The sequence below is a fragment of the Sapajus apella genome, unplaced genomic scaffold (assembly GCF_009761245.1).
Source record: "Sapajus apella isolate SASKATOON/1434 unplaced genomic scaffold, GSC_monkey_1.0 scaffold122, whole genome shotgun sequence".
NCBI classification, from domain to species: Eukaryota; Metazoa; Chordata; class Mammalia; order Primates; family Cebidae; genus Sapajus; species Sapajus apella.
The window spans coordinates 1588109-1600954 of NW_022437062.1; the positions used below are offsets into that span (position 1 = coordinate 1588109).

At 37.1% G+C, this 12846-nt stretch overlaps 1 non-coding gene across 1 annotated transcript; it reads right to left on the minus strand.

Annotated features, from left to right (window-relative positions):
- Nucleotides 1-232: 232 nt before the first annotated feature.
- LOC116538816 lies at nucleotides 233-425 on the minus strand. The gene has a single exon (XR_004263789.1). It is a non-coding gene; the product is annotated as a U2 spliceosomal RNA (small nuclear RNA).
- Between the last annotated feature and the right edge of the window lie 12421 nt (nucleotides 426-12846).

The following is a 12846-nucleotide window of genomic DNA, read 5'->3' on the forward strand; positions in this document are numbered from 1 at the left end:
CTGTCTCTCAATATCCTTCTAGTTGTCGTGCCAAAAATAACAAGATGATGAGCCATGCCCAACAATGATACCAGTGAGATCTTAGAAAATAAGATGTCTTGGGTGATGGACTCCAGTAGGAAGAGTCAGAGACAGTCCCACTGGACTCAAGGCTGCCTCTTCCCAGCAGCTCTGACTGCTACTCATACCATGGTCACTGCCACCCTCCTTTGGGAAAATATTTTGTTAATTTTCAATTTGTCTTGCTGATTACTAAAGGAATGCCCCAAAAGGTTAAAAAAGGATATGAATTGATAATTAACTAATTAACGAGAAAAGAAATACAAGTGGTTACAGAATTTTTGAAAAGCCACTCCTCAGGTCTGGTTTCACACTGGTAAGAACAGATATTACACTTGATCCTAGCCCAAAGGCTGAGAAGCAATTAGGTTCTAGGTTTAAAATGACTGGATAACATTAGAAATTTTTCTCATTGCCTAGGAATCACCCAAATGTGACAGAGGTACAAGACTCAGACATACTAACTCCATTTTTGATTAAACTAACAGACTTTTGAAACTCAGAACCACAAAATAGAAGGAAAGGCTGCCCAAAGTTGTAATAGGCAACAGGGAAGGGGGAAAGGAGCGGAACATGCATGCAGCTGCTGATATCAGAGAAAGCTGGCAGAGCACAATTCGCCTTCCACTGGCACAGCCTGAGGAGAAGAACAACTCATTTGATACAGTGGGAATGGAGTGCACATGTTGGTTCACTGTGCCTCCCTGGATTTTTTTTTGGTAGAAAATCTAAAAAAAATGATGGTGTGACAAAAAAGGGGTATATGAAGAAAAGTCATTTTGGAGGAAGCAGTTTGTGAGACCATGATAGAAAAACTTACTGCTTTATGAGTAATTCTGCAGGGCAGTTTTCTGTTCACTGACAGAACTAATGGCTGAAAATATTCACTCACACACATACCATGTGTCATTAAAGAAAAATAATTTTTTATGTAATAGAACCACAGCCACATGCCTATATAAACCTGAATTAAATAGCTCACTAAGAATTTACCTCATTTATATGTGAGTAATCATCAAAGGGAAACTATCATATGACATCAGAATTTTTCAGATGTGGGAATGGGGGTGAGAAAGAAATAAGAAAAAAATGGACACTTCACCAAATAAGTTATAGAGACAAAAAATAGCAAATATAAAAAGATGTTCAACATCATGTGCCATTAGGTATGCAACGTGAAACAACGATGAAGGATTATTGTATATAGGATTGCCAAAATTCAAAATGCTTACAACATCAAATGCTGGTGAAGATGTGAAGAACTGGGAATCTCACTCACTGCTAGTGGACGTGCAAAATGCCACAGGCACTTTGAAAGGCAGTTTGATGGTTTCCTACAAAACTGAACAGTGCTACCATATGATCCAGCAATTGTAATCCTTGATGTTTACCCAAATGAGATGAAAATTTATGTTCATAAGAAAATTTGTTCATAGAAGTTCATAGCAGTTTTATTCATGATTGCCAAAAGCTGGAAGCAACCAAGATATTCTTCAGTAGGTGAATGGATAAACTGTGGTGTATCCAGGCAATGAAATACTATTCAGCACTAAAAAGAAATAAGGAGTGACATCAGTAAGATGGTGGATATGAAGATATAGGCTCTTTTTTTCCCCACAGAGAAACTGAGTTATTTATATTTATATATTTTATATTTATATATTTATATATTTTATGGTTCATAAAAATATATGGACCATAATATTTCTGTGAGAACTGTAGAGACCAGTTGAGACACTACAACACCCAGCCATTGTAAAACCAATACAGGATTCCAGTGAAAAGAATAGAAGAATCTTCAGCATTTGTGACCCTTCCCCTACGCAGCATAGTAGAGAGCCATTGGGAGGAAACTTCTCATCTCAGGATTCCTTCCTCAGGACACATATAAAAGAGTGGATCATGCATCTAACTTTCTGACTTATCTGGGGGCTGCTTGAGGGACTAGTTGCTGTCTTGCCTAATCCAGAGGATTGAAAGGACCAGTGTCAGGTTCTCTGACAAAGATAAATACATGGAAAAATATGGCAGCTTGTACTGTTGTGGTTTTTGGTACACAGAATTCAAATAATAAAAATACAAAAAACCCAATAAATCCATGTTGATTGGTGTATAATATATAAAGATGTAATTTGTGCCATCAATAACATAAAATGGGAGATTGAAACTAAAAAAGTAGAGTTTTAATATGTGGTTGAAGTTGTTATTAGTTTAAAATAGAATGCTATAACTTTAAGATATTTTGTATAATTTCAATGGTAGTCACAAAGAAAGTATAGAGTATACACAAATAGAAATAGAAAGGGAATCAAACAATATCGTTAAAAAACCAACAAAATCCAAAGAAGTAAGAGAGGAAAGGAGGGACAAGGAAGCTACAAGATATAAAGAAAACAATAAACAAAATAGCCATAAATAATCCTTCCTTATCGGTAATTAATTTAAATGTAAATAGGTGAAATTTCCCAATCAAAAGACTTAGATGGGTTGAATTATTTTTTTTAAACTATATACTGTCAAAAAGAGACCCACTTTAGATCTGAGGACACATATAGGTTGAAAGTATAAGAATGAAGAAAGATGTGCCAAGCAGATGATAACCGAAAGAGAGCAGGAATGGCTATGCTCACCCAGACAAAATAGTCTATAAATAAAAACCTGGTGCAAGAGACAAAGAAGGACACTGTATAATAATTAAAAAGGTCAATTTACCAAGAAAATATAATAGGCATAAATATTTATGCACCAAACCTCAAAGCTCTGAAATGTATGAATCAAGCTTTGACAGAATGGAAGAGAGAAATGGACTGCAGCACAATAATACTAAGAGATTTCAGTACTCCACTTTCAGTAGTGGCTACAACAATCAGAATGAAGATTAACAAGGAAATAAAGGACTTGAAAAAGTCTGTAGACTAACTAAACCTCATAGAACAGTCCACCTAACAGTAGAAGAATGTACATTTCTCTCACATGCACATGGAACATTCCATCAAGCTATGAAAAGACATGGAAGAATCTTAAATGCATATTAGTAAGTGAAATAGCCAGTCTGAAAAGTCTATATACCATATGACTTCAACTATATGACATTCTAAAAAAGGTAAAACTATAGAGACAGTAAAAATATTAGTGGTTGCCAGTGGTTAGGTGGGAGTGATGAATAGGCAAAACATGGAGAAATTTTAGGACACTGAAACTATTCTGCATAAGACTATACTGTGATACAAACACAGTGCACATGTCATTAGGTTTGTCAAAACCCATATGAAGATAGAATGCAAAACACCAAGAGTGAGCTCATGGAATGTATAATACCAATAATGTAAATTATGGACTTTGGGTAATAATCATGTGCCAATGTTGGTACATCAGTTGTAAAAAATGTACCATGCCAACATGGAATGTTGATAGTGGAGGAGGCCATGTTTATATCGGGGCAGGGAAATATGGGAATCCTGTACTTTTGCTCAGTTTCTCTCTGAATCTAAAACTGCTCTAAAAATTAAAGTATCAAAAAATAATGTATTTCTATATAATACACAAAAGGATGTCCAAGGTATTTTGGTTAATATAAAATAAATTGCAGAGCAATATGATCAGTATTATATTTTTGTAAAATTATTATATAAATGTAAAATTATTATATAAATGTATATCTATGTGTATATCTGTGTATATGTGTGTATGTGTACATATATATATGTATATACATATATACACATATATGTATATATGTTTGTGGATATATATACATATATACATATATATGTATATGTGTATATCTGTGTATATGTGTGTATGTGTACATATATATGTATATACATATGTATATACATATATATGTGTATATATATACACATATATGTATATCTATGTGTATATCTGTGTATATGTGTGTATGTGTACATATATATGTATATATATGTATATACATGTATACATGTGTGTACATATGTGTATATATATGTATACATGTATATACATAGATATGTATATACATATATACACACATATGTATATACATATATATGTACACACACACATAAATAGTCTGGAATTATAAACTGTAATCTTTTCGCCAGTAAGCAGAGATCAGGGGAATGAGTGGGGAGAGGTTTTTTCATTTCATACATTTCTATGCTTTTTGAAGTTTATAGAATATTTATTACCATTACAATTATAAATGCATACCTGGAAAAATTGAGGAAAATGCTCAATATAAACAACTGGAAAATACAAAAAAGTAGAAATAAAAATTATTCTCCTCTTTTACTCTGAAATAACCACATAATCACTTTACCTACTCTGGCATATTTCTTCCCAGTGTTTTGTTTAATGTATCTGTGTGTATTTGTGTGCATGTAAATATATTGAGAATATACTGTACATACAATTTTATTCTTGTTTTTCCACTTAATACTGTGAATAAATCCTCAAAGATATTAATAGTAATATGATTTAATCTTATTAATGTAAATTTATTTATTTAATCATTCAAATAGGCAATCAAGATTTTTCTTTTATAACCATTTCTTTAGGATAAATTTCTAACAGAGGAATACTAGGACAAATAATTTGATCATGTTTAAAGCTGCTTTATGTTGCCAAATTGCTTCCCAGAAAAATTGTGCCAGTTTATACTTTATGAGCATTGAAAATTTCCATCTCCACCTTCCCCTTAACAAAGTCTTATACATTTCTAAAGAGTCTGACTGTGGTCATTATGGCTGAAAATGGAAAATGGAGAAGAAAAGAAAAGGCAGCGCTTCTTCAAGTGAAGGATAGTGTGGCTTCAGCCCTTTTAGAATTAAAATCAACTCTATTCTTGCTCACAGATTCTCACGTCTTTCACCTTAAGATAGTAACTCCAGTGTTCCTCATGACCACCAGCGTAATCTTGATGATGTATCTTAAATAGGAGAATATTCAGAACCATATGTGCCATGCTAGAGTTTTGAGGTTTTGTTTTAGTATTCCTTGGAACAGTTTAACTGGCTTGTCACCTGGTTTTATTTGGATATATGTCAATGCTAATATTCCTGGTTGCATTAACTTTTCCGTAAAGAATAAAATAAATTTAAAAGATTGTCAAATAGCAATTGTCTTATGCCCAACTAAATACTAATAAATGAAGAAAAGTAGCATTTGTTAATATGAAATAAAATCAGTGGTCCAAGAAATAGAGCGTGTTGAAACACTAGGCACAAGGTAACTTTTAAGCTGTTTTAGGGTCATATTCTCACTTCTCTGGTATACCGAAAGACCAGGGAACCATTTGCTATAGAGAAATAAAAGAGCCTTTCAGCACCAATCCAACAAAAAGTCAGGCTACATTGTTCAGAGAGGCCACAGGAGTTTCATGCTAGATAAAAATCTGAGTTTGCCCCAACCCCCAAAAGTTGGAATAAATAAATCATTGAAATTCTCATCTCTTAAATGTAGACATGAAAACACCAGTGGGCATCTGCCTGCTCATCACCATGGAGATGTTATGATTCACATCTGTTTATAGGCAAACAGGGCTTTTCATCAAGAACTTGACCATGGCTTCACCCTTCTTCTAATCTTAATAATATTTCATGGCTGAACTCCAGGAGCTTATAAATTTTGTTTGTGGTTTTTTCTCTTTATTCCTCTTTTGGAAATTAGTCTTTTACATGCACAAGAACAGACATGATCATTCAGATTGGCATTATTTTGACCTTTTATTATATTTTCGCATGTAAATTTGTGGTGTGCAGCAGGGGGCAGATTATATGTGGGAAAATGAAAGATGTGTTGATAATGTGAAATGACTAGATTATCTTGGTCTTCACTTAAAAAGCAATTCCTCATTATGCTTATTTTGAATGAACATAAAGTGTTGTCTGTTCCCTGCCAATTTATAATTTATTGCAGGCAAATACCCGAATTCATTTCCTATGTCTTTTTACCAAAGCGCCCTTGTAGTAAATTTGTTTCCTTTCAATTATTGAAAGCCATTGTATAAGAATGTTCACTTACTCCCCCATTAGAGAAACACTTTAGTTAACAATTCTGCAGGGAGCTACTATGTTGGGGCATAAAAGGGGTGGCAAATACAGTTTAAAGAAGGCTAACTCTATAGCTATTGTCTGTGTGTATCAGTTTCTCTGTAATAAGAAGGTAGATGCCATCCACAGAGACTCTGCTGACTCAGTGGATAGATAATGACGGTGTTGTACCCTTGTGTCTTTGTTTCCCCATTGTTATGCAAAGGATCTGGGTGAACAGCATTATTTGAGACAGATTGGAATTAAGAAGCAGAAGAGCCAGTGGCTGCATGAATCTGTTCTCTTGGCTTCCTGCAAAAAAGAAATGCTTAGGCTAGAATGCATCTAGTTACACAGAAGATCTGGGTTCCAGAAGAGACTTCTGTGGCTCTCTCTTTTTTATACAGTAAGCCTGAGAGCAGCCTGGAATGGAGTGAATAAGCATTTTGGGCTTAAGCTCCTGGCAGCCTGAGCTCAGGTGCCAGCTGTTTAAAGGAGAGTTCTGGGAAAGCCACCACCCACTATCTAGAGATCTGTGAGAAGCTGAGTTTGGACATAGCCTCCTTGCTGGCTGGGTAGTCTAGGGCACCTGCTGTCTGTTTTGGCTGGGGAGTCTAAGGCACCTGCTATCAGTCAGTTTTCAATAAATTGCAAATTACCCACTGAGGTCATTTGTTGGAGAATCCTGTTTGTCTTCACGTCCACTTCTGAATTGGAATATTGTTGCTAACATCTATATTCTTGCTAATCTATTTGTTGGTATAATGACATACAGCAGGTAAATGTGATTGATTTTTAAATTTTACTCACCTATGATTGAAGTAGAATTCTGGATCATTTTCAGTGCCAGAAATCATCAGCAATGGCCAGTTATATCTTTATTCACTAAAATGTAATCATCAAGGGAAATATGTTTCCATTTCAATTTTGATGATTTATTTTTGGTTTTCAGCTGTGGGACTTTTTTTTTTTTTGCTGTATAATATAGACTTTTAAAGATCCTTCTTTTATAAACATTGAGAAAGATGAGATAATTTCACTGAGAAGAAGCAAATCTGTTCTGCTAACTGTGGTAAGTTTCTTTAGATGTATTAGAATGGAATCATCCCATTTCAACTGCACCAAGATCTTCATTAAAGTGGAATGTTTAGGCTGAAACTTTTAGCTCTTACTAAATGGCAGCCTGTCTTTGAGTATTTTTCAGACTGCCTAACTTCTTTTTTCCCTTATAGTCAGGTGAATTCTATCTAGGTGATAATGTATGAAATTATGAGAGTGAATATTAATCCAAAGTCTAAATTGAGGGCAGCCTTCCTGAAGTCTCTACACAAATCTTTTCTAATCATAAAATCCCCATAGAGAAAGATTATATAATTCATCTCGTTCAGTTGGATTTGGCAACTGTTGGCCTACTGGATAGCAATGGCCCTTTGGGGAGAGAGGCTGAGTCAGGGAGGCTCCAGCTTTGGCCTAATAACCTCGATGCTGGGTCTCAGGCACCAGCTGACCTCTGAGAAACAGACTCTGGCATTTAACTTGTAGTCTTAGCTCAGGGTCAGCTCACAGTGGCCAGTCTTTTCAGGGCGGTCTCTGTAATTGGCCTTATCCCAATTTTTTTCTTATTTGGGGAATTTCCCTTTTTCCCTTCATGTCCTAATAGGGAAACCTCCCTTTATCCTTACTCAACCTTCACTGACTTTCTTCAAACAGCTTAGTTAAAATTTGTTACCTTTTTTCTGGTTGAAATATCCTCTCTCTGGATGATTATTTTTGTCCCTACAGAGCTGATAAATGGCTCTGCAGATTGACATTTATATTAGTATCTATCCCTTGAAATTTTTGAGAGTCATCAATGGGTCTGATTCTTTGGACCAGTGATCCACTTAATCTAGGCTAGAACAACACTAGGGCTTGCAAGGATTCAGCTGATGTCCAAAAGAGAAGGTTCCCACGGACAAAGAACACACCATATGCTGTTGTGAGCACCTGAAGTCCTACATGATCTCTGGATAGAGAAGGATCTCCTTGCAACTGGAATGTAGCATGAGAGATCATGGTCTGGAAAGGCAGGGAGGACCAAATGAAGGAATCGTCATTTTTTGGTGTTTCACTAGCTGCCAATATTTTCCTTTTAATCTTTGGTCTGATTTTTCATCTGATGACTTCCAGGCCTGACCTGTGCCCTTTCAGCTGCACTGAGCTGAGATGACTCACTGCATTTGACTTTATTTGTAGATTGTGCTTCAGTCTCGAGGTCCCCGGAGTCCTATGAGCTGGCTACAGACCTACAGAAAGTAAATGAAAGACAAAATTATAAAGAAACAAGTCTAAACTTCTTTGTGCATGCCTCTTGTCCAATCCTGAGAAGGACTTACCTCATCTCGAGTCATGGATTGCATGTGGGAAAGAGTAAAGAGGCAATCATAAGAACTCCCAAGTCCTTCCTAGTGCTGACAAGGGTCTTGATAGTTCTCTGAAAACTGCTTCCTTGAAAGAGCGAGCTGAATTCTTTCCTTGCTGATAGTGTCTTTACTTAAAAGTTTGGGAGAAATGCATGGCAAAATGATCTTAGGAATTCACACACTGTGTCTGATACAAGGGACGACTGAGAGAGCTCTGGAAATGAGACATTCATGTTCTAAACTCGAGAGCCGGTAGGTTGTAGTTTTGTTGGATGCTTTGGCTTGTGTTTCCCCAAAAGGGTGATTAAAACTCATCTCAATGATCTGTAAACTCAGGCACTGTTCATTGTTCTCTATTTATTAAACAGTTGAAGTTCACACGCCTGAGTTCCTGGCCTCTCTGAGCTTGAATAATCCAGCCAAAGGACATTGTTTTATCCAATATGGTAGAGGACATCCCAGCAAGCCTTTTCAAATCATAATGAGGGGCAAAGCAACAAAAATTCATACAGTTTTGATGATCCAGGACCCCATACAATCCTAATCAGGATGTACTTTCTTCAGTGGTTACCATCTCTGTTCTATCTGAGTCTTTCTGGAATCTTCCTTTTCTTTTTCTTACCTGGAGAAAGTTTACATGTGAAAATTCCCCATCTAATATAAGTTGAAATACAGATCATTTTTCTAGGGTGAGGTTAGTTACACAAGGTTTCAAGAGAATTATGAGTTTAACTATTAACCCTTTGCTATTTCTTAATATAAGCATGGAAGCCTTACTAAAGCAAGAGCTACCCATTCTTTTTACAGACCCCAGCAGCATATGTTACCTTACACTCCAAAAAAGACATGGAAAAATGCTGCCCTGAATTCTTTTGGGAATAAAGGACAGTGTAAGTTAAGAAAATATTTCCAGCAATCATCAGTCCATCCCAGGAAAAGAATGTTATATATGTGTATAATATCTTTCCTAATTATACTCATTTTAGGGAAAACTTTTTGGCTGGAATTAGTTATAGAAACACAGTCAGTCGCTTTGTCATTGTGGACATTTACTTGAAGTACACCCCTTATGTCACCTGAGGGAATGTAACAGTGCCACATAAAACTGTTTCAAGAAGCGATCTGAGAAAAGTAAAGTCAGGAAGGGGTAACTTGGGTCAGGAAAGGAAGAAGGTAGGTGGCGCTGTGGAAGCTGACCTTGTCAAGCAGAGAATGGTCAGAAATTAGGAAGGGAACTTTTCTCCTAAAGGATAGGTGGCTAAAAGAAAGTAACAACGATCTGAGGTGAAACCAAGTGGGTCACCATTTTAAGCTTGTGAGTGCTGGACTCTGACAGCACCCTGGGGTGTGGCTGTACCTCGTACATGGCACACAGCTTGTTGCATACAGTTTGTTGGAGTGAGAAATAGCTCTCAGGATGCCTGGAGCCCTGAAGACTCCTTAATAGAGAAAATTCTCTAAATACGATGAACAGAAAGTCAATCCCAAAGGCAATCCAGAGAAGGGAATCTTGCTTCTTCCTTGTTTGGTAGCAGTAGAACTGACCAGAAGCTAAGAGATCAAGTTCCAACCCCGGCCTCTAGAGAAGAAGTCCAGACTTTGTTTTGCCAGTAACGGTAGGTGAGAGCTGTGATTTCCTCAATCTGACGTGGCTATGCTGTCTAACCTATGCTAGCTGCTCTAAATAAGCTTTACCCTGGAAGCAGTAAAAAGAAGAGTTTATATTGTCCTTGTTTGTCCTTTGTCTAATTTTAAGGGCTTAAAAATTAACTTATTATGATTAAGCTTGTATGCACTTCCATTTCTACTTAGAAAACATGCTCTGGATTTCTTAATTTTGTAGGCATGGGGATTAGGAGGGCTTAATAATGTCACATTCCAGGATGATAGTATGTTGCTAAACTTCTGGGTGCTCCATGTTTATTCCTTGTAACAGGTTTGGCAGGAACAAAACAATTACAGAATATGTGGGCCTTTGCTGGTCCAGGTGCCAAGAAGAGCAAAGGGCTGAAGTGGTGAGTCACCTAGTGACAGCCTTGTCTAGTCCCAAACAAGCCACTTATCTTGCTCTGTTCTTCACTCTCTATATCCACGAAAATGGGAGAAGGGTGCTTGGATCTCCTATAATATTTCTAGAGGTTGTGAATAATAAAAAGAATAGCAAGGCCAGGGGCAGTGGCTCACACCTGTAATCCCAAGACTTTTGGAGGCCAAGGCAAGAAGATCACTTGAGCTCAGAAGTTTGAGATCAGCCTGGGCAACATAATGAGACCCCTATCACTACAAAAAATAAAAAAATTAGCCAGGCATGGTAGCATGTGCCTATAGAACCACTTACCAAAAAGGTTAAGGTGAGAGAATCAGTCGAGCCAATGTGGTGGAGGCTACAGTGAGTTGTGATTGTGCTGCAGCACTCCAGCCTGGATGACAGAGCAAGATCCCCTGTCCCCTTCCCCCACAAAAAATAGCAAAGAAGTATTCATCTTAAATTGTATATAGTCTATGAAATGGCCTTGGTCTTCCTTGTGGATATTTGTTTTCAAATACAAATTAGAAGAGTTATCTCTGATCTTTTGAGTTGTCCACATATAGTGTGATTAAGTATTTGTTTGGTGAGAGCTAAGTAGATGTTATGGACTTACAAAATGAGAAAACATGTAATCTTGGCTGCAGCTGTGGATGATAAATAAATATTGTTTTAGCTAGCATCTGAAAAGTGATTCACAATTCATAAAGCACTCGTATATCCTTGTTACATTATATTTTCAGGTTTCCAGAAGAGTGCTCCATTTCATTTAATGCAGTATTTTTAGAGGAAGTTTAAAAAAAAAAAATCTGTTGCCAATAAATGATATCCAACCACCCCTCCCTTTTCTGATTGCTCTCCTCCAACAGTCACTGTGTCCAGAAAAGAGCTAGATTTTTATATCAGGCAGGAGAGACTCTATTAACTGCAATATAGTAAACCCTCATATATGAGTGGTTATTAACAAAAAAGGCTTATTCCTTACTGAGGCTTTATGACCATCATGGGCCAACTGGAGGCCCTTCCCCACATCCTAATCTCAGGTGTGCAGGCTCGTGGAGGCCCCATGGTGTCAGGTATTGGCGGTTACTCTGGAAGTGTCTGGGAATGTGGCACCTGCTCTCCAACGCTTCCACCTGGATGTGACACATGTCGCTTCACTTCTGTTATACCTCTGCCTGTCTTAGATGTCCCTTAGCCACATAAAACTGCAAGGATTTGGAAATAGCAATTTTATCATGTGCCAGAAAGATAAGGAACTGAAAATATCAGTTAACAATACTAATTATAACCAGAATTTTATTTCCAGTAGGTCTGAACTTGGGCATATTTGTGAAGAAAGAAAATTTTATTGAGTGTCCCAACTCTCAATGTCATTTTTCTGTGTTCCCTACTCCTTCCTTTGGCCTCTTCAGTTACTCAGGGTTCTTTTCTTTCACCATCAGAACCGGTTTGATATTTTTGCTAATTTGTCTAATTCTAAGGTCAGTGTCATAGCTTCCAATACTGTTTATATTTTTAGCTTCATCTCTGATGGTGGAATAATGAGTTTTTCCTCCAAAATGGTTGGGGGGAATTTTCTTTTTCTGTGAAGCTGTTGGGGGTTGAGAGGTCAGAGTTAAGGGAGAGATCTCTTGAATTCACACCCTGCAGTTGATAGCATGCAGGCAGCCGGCCCTGGCAGAGGACTATAGCCAGCTGTGAGATGACAGTCTGTTTTCTCAGTGAGCGGAAATCATAGTAGTGAAGGAAACACAGACACACCTATATGTTGAAATGATCCTCTCACCATGCCCCTCACAAAAAATAAGGCATTTTTTAGTGTGTGATTCAATAATGGTCCCCCAAAGGTGTCCACATGCTAATTCCCAGAACCTGTGAATATGTTATTTTATATGACAAAAGAAACTTTGCAAGTGTGATTAAATAAGGATGTTGAGTTGGGAAGATTACCCTAGATTATTCATCCCAAAGAAATCACAAGGGTCTCCAAAAAAGGGAGGCAGCAGGGTCAGAGATAGAGAAGATTCAGCAACCAAAGTAGAAGTTAGAGTGATGTGACCAAGAGTCCAGAATGTGAGTGGCTTCTAGAAAGCAGAGAAGACAAGGGACCGCATTTCCCATAGAGCCTCCAGAATGAACAAATTCATATTTTAGTTTCCTAAGACTCATTTCATACTTCTGACTTCCAGAACTGTAAGATAATCAATTTGTGTTGTTTTTAAGCCACCAAGTTGGTGGTTATTCATTATAGCAGACATAGGAAACAAATATATAGAGACTGTTTTAAAAAATGGTTCAGAGCAGGAGATTCAAGGTCAGCCAGAGATGGCTGAATTTTAGG